Genomic DNA, 8,963 nt, shown 5'->3' on the forward strand with positions numbered 1-8,963 from the left:
AAACCTCGTTAGAGGAACCTCCAAAATTGGAGCTTAAGCCCTTACCCAACAATCTGAAATATGTTTTTCTTCAACCTCCCACAGATTTACCCGTTATTATTTCTTCTTTATTGACAGTTGAGAAGGAAGAAAAATTGGTGGAGGTGCTGATGCAACATAAAGGGGCCTTTGGATGGTCGATCCACGACATCAAAGGCATCGACCCCAAAATCTGCATGCATAGAATTTTCCTTGAGGAAGAGATCAAACCATCCGCCCAACCTTAGCGACGGCTCAACCCTAACATGAAAGAGGTGGTAAAAGTCGAGGTTATAAAACTCCTCGACGCAGGTATCATCTTTCCAATTTCTGATAGCCAATGGGTAAGCCCGGTTCAATGCGTGCCCAAAAAGGGGGGAACAACGGTAATGGAAAATGAAAAAGGGGAATTAATCCCAACTAGAAAGGTTACGGGATGGCGTGTATGCATAGATTATAGGAAATTAAACGAGGCCACCCGTAAAGACCACTTTCCCTTACCATTTATTGATCAAATGCTGGAACAGTTGGCAGGGCACGAATATTTCTGTACTTTAGATGGGCTATCCGGCTATATGCAAATTCCTGTGGACCCTTTGGATCAAGAGAAAACCACATTCACTTGCCCCTATGGGACCTTCGCATATAGGCGGATGCCTTTCGGATTGTGTAATGCTCCTGCCACGTTCCAACCTTTGTATGATGGCTATGTTTTCTGACATGGTCGAGGAGTTCCTAGAAATTTTTATGGATGATTTTAATGTTGTAGGACCTACTTTCGACCAATGTCTTGAAAACTTGGACCGAGTCTTAGAACGCTGTGAAGACAAGAACTTGGCACTTAATTGGGAAAAGTGCCAGTTCATGGTCCAAAATTGCATAGTGTTAGGACACAAGGTGTCGGGAAAAGGGATCGAGGTCGATCCGGCAAAAATTGAGGTAATTGAAAAACTGCCACCTCCTACCAATGTAAAATTGGTCAGGAGCTTTTTAGGACATGCGGGATTTTATAGACGGTTCATAAAAGACTTTTCGAAAATCACTAAACCCCTCACTCAATTATTACTAAAAGATGCTGATTTTAATTTCAATGAGGAATGTATGTCTGCATTCAAATTACTGAAAAAGAAATTAATCGAAGCACCTATTATGGTAAGCCCGGATTGGTCCCTTCCCTTTAAGTTAATGTGCGATGCCAGTGATCTGGCCGTAGGAGCCTGTCTTGGGCAGAGGGTGGATAAAATTTTTCGCCCAATCTTCTATGCTAGCAAAACCTTGAATGATGCACAGCAAAATTATTCAATAACTGAAAAGGAATTGCTAGCCGTAGTCTTTGCTTTTGACAAATTTAGATCCTATTTGGTGCTATCTAAGGTAATTGTTTTTACTGACCATGCAGCCTTGAGATATCTGATGAGCAAGCAGGATGCAAAACCTAGGCTGATCCGTTGGATCTTACTACTCCAAGAGTTTGACATCGAGATCAGAGACAAAAAAGGAGTGGAAAACGTAATAGCAGACCACCTATCCCGGTTAAAGTCAGATCAACAAACCTTAGAGCACGAGGCAATCAAGGAGGTATTTCCGGACGAAACATTGTATTCGGTACGATCTCTCCCCTGGTTTGCAGACATCGCGAACTACAAAGTCGGTAACATTCTTCCCCCTGATTTAGATTCAAGCAAAAAACGTAAGTTTATGTTTGAAAACAAACAGTATTTTTGGGAAGAACCATATTTGTTTCGATTCTGCACTGATGGCATAATTAGGAGATGTATACTTGAAGAGGAGGTAGATTCAGTGATTAATATGTGTCATTCTAGGGAACCAGGTGGCCACTTCGGGCCAGATAGGACAGTGGCAAAAATCCTCCAAAGTGGGTTTTGGTGGCCACAAATGCATAAAGATGTTAATAGCTATACTAAATACTGTGATGCATGTCAGAGAGTAGGGAATATCTCTAGGAGAAATGAGATGCTTCAACAAGGTATACTCGTGTGTGAGCTATTTGATGTTTGGGGCATAGATTTCATGGGACCCTTCCCCATGTCACACAACAACCAATACATTCTTGTGGTGGTTGATTATGTTTCCAAATGGGTAGAAGCAGAAGCTCTACCCACAAATGATGCTCGAGTAGTGATGAGATTCCTGAGAAAGAATATTTTCACCAGATTCGGGACCCCCCGGACCATCATCAGTGATGGGGGATCCCATTTTTGCAATAGGCAATTTGACATGTTGCTCCAAAAGTATGGCGTAGCTCATAGGGTTGCAACACCCTACCACCCTCAGACGAGTGGCCAGGTAGAGGTGTCAAATAGAGAGTTGAAACGTATTCTTGAAAAAACAGTAGGGAATGCTAGAAAAGACTGGAGCCTTAAGCTGGATGATGCTCTTTGGGCATATCAGACAGCTTTCAAGACTCCAATAGGAATGTCCCCCTATCGTTTAGTTTTCGGAAAATCTTGTCACTTACCGGTTGAACTAGAGCATAAGGCTTATTGGGCGCTGAAATATTTGAATTTTGACCCAAAACTTTCAGGTGAACTACGACTAACTCACCTGCACAAACTGGATGAACTCCGGTACAACTCTTACGAGAATGCCAAGCTATACAAAGAACGAACCAAAAGGGTGCATGATAGGAAAGTACAAAAGAAAACCTTTGAAATAGGTGACCAAGTACTACTATACAACTCCCGATTGAGATTCTTCCCGGGCAAACTCAAAAGTAGATGGCACGGGCCATTCTCGGTCATCAACGCACACCCCTCCGGAATGGTTGAAATCAAAGGGAGGGATGGAGCCACCCAAAAGGTAAATGGGCACCGCCTAAAGCTTTATCTTGGCAAGAACGATTCGGACGTACAAGTTCTGCGCCTACAGACAAGCACAAAATGGGCGGCCGATCAGTAAGTTGTCTTCTCCACCCTAACTCTTTACACTCGTACTTCATGTCTTGTGATGCAATGTTGGAACTTATTGCACATTTTTAGTGTGAGGAGGAGGGGTAGACAAACTTACAAAAATTGTATAAATTTTTAAAATTTTTAATTTTTGTTGCGTCGTGTCTAGTTTAGTTTAGCGTTTTTGGGTTTTGTTTATGATTTTGCATGTTTAGGACCTAAAACCGTGAACCTCCTTCGAATCTAAACTTCGTTATTTGTCCTTGAGGGCTGAGAACCGAATCTAAAATTGCATGACAACTAGTTTAGGCGTAGGACACAACTCTTGTATCTGTAAAAGCATGAGCTAAAGTTTGCATTTAGACCCTACTTTTGAAGAAATGCTAAAATCATTACTTAGGTAGATAACTTAAGAATTGAAGGCATGTGACATTAAACTTGAGTTTGGGGAAAACTAGTAAACACAAAATTGAAACCCAAAGAATTGTGAGTTGAATTTGAGCCTAAGAGCGAACATCAAAAAGCTCTTTTTCTTGACATTTTTGTGTGAATGCTTTGACTTGTGGAAGATTACAGATTTTGCACCCAATACTGTGTTGAACCTACATGCAATGGTTTGAGATGATAAACGATGAATCAGCCTCATTAGAATTAACCCTTTTCTTTACCTTATTTTTTTTCTTTTTCATCCACTCTAGGAAGCCCCTTTGAGCCTATATTTTTGTAGTTTATAGATTTTTCTTTCGTTCTAACCTGTTTTTGCAAACCACAACTTGGTTTGCTACCTAACCCAATTTCTTTTGCAAAGCTCAAATAGAGCCTTTGTTTTCTTCTAGTGCTTTATCTTTGTTTATGGCATTACAGTAGCAAGCCAAAAGGCTAAGAAGTGAATGAGCATCACTATCCCAAAAAGAAAAAGAGAAAAACAGAAAAAGAAAAAAGAAAAGAAAAGAGACGAACAAAAGGGAAGAACTTCATTCCCCAGTTCTTAAAAAAAAAAAAAGAAAAAAAAAATCAAAAACGTCTCAAAGAAACATCCCAAAAAGAAAATAATAAGGGATGAATAAAAAGCTCAGTCACTTCATATTTGCTAAAGCCATTTAAACTTTGTTTTTGTAGCGCTAGAACTAATAACCCTTGGTGTACCTTTAACCCTCTTACCACATTACAACCCCGATTAGAGGCTGTTTTTGATATTATCGGAATCATATAGCATAGTAGAGGAACGCGGATGAACGTGCAAAATCAACGTAATCCTAAGCAAGAACATAAGCCGAGAGTAAACACCTTAGCCACCAAAAATTGTGTGAAATGAGTGAACTACCTATGGTGAGGTGTTTTACTTAGCGATCCCCTCAAGCTCGTTTAATTGAACATGTGTCCATTTGCTTAAAACTATGACCCATGATAATTGAAATGCGGCTTTTTGATATCGTGTCTCTACTTTGTATTTCCGAATGCATGTAATTACAGATGCTCGAAATTGTGTCAAGCACCTACTCAAACCGGGAGGTTTTCTAGCTTGCTTGTGATGGCGGGTTTAGTTTTTTTTAGTTTACTTGGGGACAAGTAAAGTTTTAAGTGCGAGGAGTTTGATAGGGGTCAAAAACCCCTATCTTTGGGTACGGTTTTAGGACGGGTTTTAGCGTTATTTAGTTAATAAGCGAGCAATTCTCGCATTTAAATGCTTTTGTGTAAGTTAATTAGAAATTGGAAACGTTCTATTTACTTTTCGTCGTTTAGGCTCGTTTTATGATCAATTTAGGCAAATACGGCCGAAATAGCATGCATAGTATAATTCCGTTATCTTTTGAAGCTAATTGGTCCATCAAAAGTCGCACCAAACGAAGCGTTTGCTCAAAATAATCGATTGACGGATCAATTTAGCTTTTGGACTAATGTTATCTGGAGTTTTTATACGTGCGCATGTGTAAGTTCGGGCGAAAAAGGGCATCAAGGACATTCGGCAAGCATCGAGAGCATGCCGAGCGAAAACGCTCGATGAGCAGGGCTGCGTGGGCCATTTCTGCTCACCGAGCAAGCCCCTGGAGGCCTACTCGCCGAGCAGGCCCCTGGAGGCCTGCTCGGCGAGCACACCTGCGGGAATTGGTCAAAAAGACCAATTCCGCCCCCACGAAGCCACGATGGACCCCACGACTTCCTACACCAATAAGGACACGAAAATAGGTCAAAAAGAGGGCCGAGCCGCGTCTATAAATAGGGTTTTTCCAATGTAAATTAGATATCTTTCAATTTTGTAAATTATCTTAGCTTTCCCCTTGTAATTCCTCTCCATCTCCTCCATCTTCTTCGACTTCCATTGAAGCTCCTTCAAAGCTTTTTCTCGAGGAATTATCAAGGTCCGTCCTTAAGATTAAGTCGCCGGCTGCAGAGTAAACAGGTTCCCTGAAAGGGATTTTTGTATCTCCTTTTATCTTTCCTTGTTTGTACTCTTTGATATAGTTGCCGAACTTGACTTATTGTATCTTGTGACATTTATCTTCGCCTTTAATAATAATTTAGCTCTTGTTTTGTTCTATGATTATTTGTCTAATCTCTGTCTTACGCTTTAATCAATTGGTTTAACTCATTCAAAAGCCCCAAAATCTAGTAGGCACATATTGAGAGCTGAATCTGACCTAGTCAGAGCCTAGGAGATTGACGACCTCTTAGTTGATTAAGCGCCAATTTACTGAGCCTTAGACCTAGTTTCGGCCTTAGGGAATCATGCGCTAGGAACTTCAGGAGGGTAAGTAGGGTTAATCGCCTTGAATACAAGTGACTCAGATTAGGTTTTTATTCAATAGACTTAATAATCTATCTTCATTATTATCGTTCATACCATGTTCCTTCGGATAATTGCATTAGTGAAAGATCAATTAGGGGTAGAGTAACTTAGTTAGGCGTAGAATAACTTAGTTAGAATTAGATAACTTAGCTAGGATTAGTATAATTCAACCTAGGAGTAGATTAACTTAAACAAACCAACTCAAAACCCCCTAAGCCTAGATAACATCCGAGATTGAGTAGCTCGGTACTTGCAGAAATAAATCATGTGGACGATAACCTGGACTTAACCAGAAATTTATTACTTGATAACGACGGGGTACACTTATCCCTTAGCGAGTTCTCATCTAACCTTAGGTGAGGGCGCATCAATAGCGTGTTTGTTTGGTTGGACAAAGTTTACGCAAATGTTGCTGCGATTTATAGATTTCCTGAAATCAACGTGCTTAACCTTCCTTTCCGCCATTCTGACCACTGTCCTATCCTCGTTAAGCTGGTGAAATGTAATCGGATTAAAGGAAATAGAACTTTTAGATACCTGGTTGCTTGGGATTCCCATCCTGAGTTTAAAATTTTTGTTAAAGATAATTGGCAATCTCATTCGAATGTTCTCCTTGCCGCGGAGGGGTTTAGAAGGAATGTGGTAGGATGGAATAAAAACATCTTTGGCCACATAATCAGAAGGAAAAATAAACTTTTAAGAAGAATTGAAGGCATTCAACGTTGTTTGGAGACCAGATTCGACCATAGTCTGAATTGTCAGCTTAGATCCCTCCAGAACGAATTGGAAGCTGTGCTTAGACAAGAAGAGCTTCTTTGGTTCCAGAAATCTAGAAAGGCTTGGATTAAGGACGAGGACCGAAATACTAGGTTTTTCCACCTCTCTACTATTATTAGGAGACAGAGGAATCAGATCGATGCTATTAAAGACTCCAATGGTGATTGGGTCTATGAGGATGAAGATATTCGTCGTCTGGCCCTTGACTTCTATAAAGACCTTTTTAAAGAAGAGGAGATGGATTTGGATAAAGCCCTTTCTGGGGTTTCCTTTCCTAGACTGGAGGAGGATGCTATTAAGGAAGCTTTTGATCCTATTGACCAGAAAGAAATTGATCTGGCTTTCACCAGTATTGGAGCTACTAAGGCTCTAGGGATTGATGGAATTCCTGCCAGTTTTTACCATAAACACTGGGATACTGTGAAGGAAGGCATTTACAATTTTGTTAAAGGTGTTTTTGGCGGTTCAAATGATATTAGGCTGGTTAATAAAACCCTCCTGGTGCTGATCCCCAAAGTTGAAAAACCTTCATCCTTTTTACAAATGAGGCCGATCAGTCTCTGTAATGTTATATATAAAGCTATCACCAATATTGTGGCTAATAGAATCCGGTGTATCCTCCCGGAAATTATAAGCCAGAATCAAGGGAGTTTTGTGCCTGGTAGGCAAATGATGGACAATGTGGTTATTGCCCAGGAGGTTGTCCATTCCATGAAGATGAAAAAAGGTAGGAAAGGGATCGTGGCTCTCAAACTGGATCTGGAGAAAGCTTATGACCGCCTAAACTGGAGTTTTCTTCTGGATAGTTTGAAGAAAGCTGGTATCCCGGAGAGCTGGAGGAATTTGATTGAGAATTACATTTCCTCTCCTGCTTTCCAGGTTATGATCAATGGAGATATGTCTGAGGAGTTCTCTCCCTCCAGGGGAATCCGACAAGGAGATCCTATGAGCCCCTTCCTTTTTGTTATTGCTATGGAAAGGTTGTCGCACCTGATCCAAGAGGCTGTGAGCAAGGGGATTCTCCATTCTGTTTCCATCAACAAATTTTGCCCTCCTATTACCCATTTGTTTTTCGCTGATGACGTGATGCTTTTCGTGGAAGGGAATGAAGAGCAAATTCGTGTGGTGATGGATATCCTTAACTGTTTCTGTGCTGCTTCTGGCCAGAAGATTAATATCCAAAAGTCTCAGATGCTTTGCTCTAAGAACATGGACAATGGCATCTGTAGAAGGCTGAGTGATCTTTCCGACATTCCTCTTACTCACTCTTTGGATAAGTATCTTGGGGTCCCTCTCCACAGCGACAGAATCTCCAAAGCCTCCTTTAAAGAAACTTTGGATAAAACTAATGGTTTGTGTGCTAGTTGGAAAGCAAATTCTCTTTCCCTAGCAGGCCGTCTAACTTTATTCCAGTCTGTCAATTGCAAGGTTCCCAATCATATCATGCAAGCCTGTAGACTGCCTGAGCTGGTCCTCAACGAGCTTGACAAAATTAACCGGTGTTTCCTTTGGGGGGAGTCTGGAGAAGGGAAAAAGATTCACCTGGTCCCTTAGAATGAGGTCTGCCAACCAAAAAGTAAGGGGGGCCTTGGTATTAGACAGGCTAAGGACAGCAACAAAGTCCTTTTAATGAAGCTTCTCTGGAGAATGTGTCAATGCCCATCCTCTCTTTGGGTTCGTCTTCTCTGTGGTAAGTATCGGAAAGACAAAATCTTTGGAGGCCCTAAAGAGAGAGTTGTCAGCTGCTCCTTCCTCTGGAAAGGGCTTAGCGCTGTATTTACTGAGTTCTGCTCAGGGGTTGGCCTGGAGGTGGGTAATGGTAAGTCTATCAGTTTCTGGTATGATACTTGGATTGGGGATAAACCGCTTATAGAGATGTGTAGCTCCCCCCCGCCTAGTGACATCCGTAGCTGGAGAATTGCCGATGTGGTGGACTCAGAGGGAGATTGGATCTGGTCAAAGTTTGACACCTTCTTTGGCCTGGAGACTCTCCTTAGAATTAGAGGAGTCAAGATTAGTAATCACAAGGAAGACAAGGATAGGCATTGCTGGGCCCTGACTAATAATGGCGCTTATTCTTGCAAGTCTGCCTTTGAAGCTTTTACCCCTAACAGGGCTGATCCTCTCTCAGAGACTTGGAAATCCATTTGGGCCCTTAAAATCCCTTACCGGATTAGGAGTTTCCTGTGGCTGGGAGTCAAGAACAGGTTGCTTACTAATTCGGATAGGCACAGACGGCACTTGGCGGATTCAGGAGCTTGCAGTAGATGCAGAGGCCATAATGAAACTTTGTGCCATGCTCTTAGGGATTGCTCTAAGAGTAAAGAGGTGTGGAAGAAAATTCTCCCTCACCACATTCTTCCTTCCTTCATGGCCCACTCTGAGTATGACTGGTTCTCTGATGGTGTTAGTGGGAAATTATTGGCTAACATGGAGCATGGTGATATTTTCTTTGCTATCATCTGTCACCA

This window comes from Euphorbia lathyris, chromosome 5 (assembly GCF_963576675.1).
Source record: "Euphorbia lathyris chromosome 5, ddEupLath1.1, whole genome shotgun sequence".
NCBI lineage: Eukaryota > Viridiplantae > Streptophyta > Magnoliopsida > Malpighiales > Euphorbiaceae > Euphorbia > Euphorbia lathyris.